We start from the raw sequence: 1,547 nt of genomic DNA, 5'->3' as shown, positions 1-1,547 counted from the left end.
CAAGGCTCCGAGCTCTCGGTCTGCGAACTACATCACTAAGCCTCTTTTAAAAGCATTTAAATAAAAACAGTCCAGCGACTGTACACAATGTAAACAGATTATCATTTTAAAGAGCTAAGCGCATATGAGCTGTTTTATGTGGTTTACGGATGAGCTTCGGGGCTGGCGTTTCTTCGTCCGTGTTCACAAAACTACATATTTTAAAGGCATTAAAATAAATAAATAAATAAAAAAACACTTCAGCGATTGAACAATAATAGTAGATTAGTGTATTTAAAACGTTAAAATGCTTGCTTATTTGTGCTGCATTTTTGTGGAAACGAATAAGCTAGTAAAGACTGTTTCATATGGTCTCATCGTTTGAACCACGTTAGTTCAACAAAGTACGGCTGTTGTTAAAGACCTCACCAACTAATAACTTATGCTATTTAACTGATTAGAGTTCTCAAAAAAAAATGCAACTGTATTGAACATATAATCACTCATTTAATATTTTTTGTTCCCTGTCATTTCGCTGTATTTTCTGTTTGATTTAGCACAGGTTCCCTCTTACGTCATACTCCGAAAGCTCCCTTAGGCATTTGTGCGCATGCGCACTACTCATAAAGGGTGATTTAATAGAGGACGCACAAAAATACAGATTAAAATCATTTATATTTAGGTTAAATATAAGATATGACTTGTAGAGCATGTTAGCTTGCAAATTATGCCCAAGAACATAATTTATTATGCCATATGTCTTACTAACAAGCAACAATGCCTCTAACCACAGGTCACGTACGAAAAATAATGCCCCGTTTAAGGCATATCCACTGAAGGTGTGGAGCTGAAAATGAAAATAAATACGGCCTTTTAAAATTTAAATGTTCCAGCGATTTCATTCCGTCAACCCCTTAGAACACAGCAAGAGCTAAACTCAGGTGTTTGCAAGTAGTTTTATTTAAAACGGAGAGAGCTGCCTTCAGCCAGTGTTTTCTGTTGTACTGACATGAGAGTCAAGGCTCCGAGCTCTCGGTCTGCGAACTACATCACTAAGCCTCTTTTAAAAGCATTTAAATAAAAACAGTCCAGCGACTGTACACAATGTAAACAGATTATCATTTTAAAGAGCTAAGCGCATATGAGCTGTTTTATGTGGTTTACGGATGAGCTTCGGGCCTGGCGTTTCTTCGTCCGTGTTCACAAAACTACATATTTTAAAGGCATTAAAATAAATAAATAATAAAAAAAACACTTCAGCGATTGAACAATAATAGTAGATTAGTGTATTTAAAACGTTAAAATGCTTGCTTATTTGTGCTGCATTTTTGTGGAAACGAATAAGCTAGTAAAGACTGTTTCATATGGTCTCATCGTTTGAACCACGTTAGTTCAACAAAGTACGGCTGTTGTTAAAGACCTCACCAACTAATAACTTATGCTATTTAACTGATTAGAGTTCTCAAAAAAATGCAACTGTATTGAACATATAATCACTCATTTAATATTTTTTGTTCCCTGTCATTTCGCTGTATTTTCTGTTTGATTTAGCACAGGTTCCCTCTTAC

The sequence above is a fragment of the Garra rufa genome, unplaced genomic scaffold (genome assembly GCF_049309525.1).
Source record: "Garra rufa unplaced genomic scaffold, GarRuf1.0 hap1_unplaced_002, whole genome shotgun sequence".
NCBI classification, from domain to species: Eukaryota; Metazoa; Chordata; class Actinopteri; order Cypriniformes; family Cyprinidae; genus Garra; species Garra rufa.
This window is presented reverse-complemented; position numbering follows the sequence as displayed.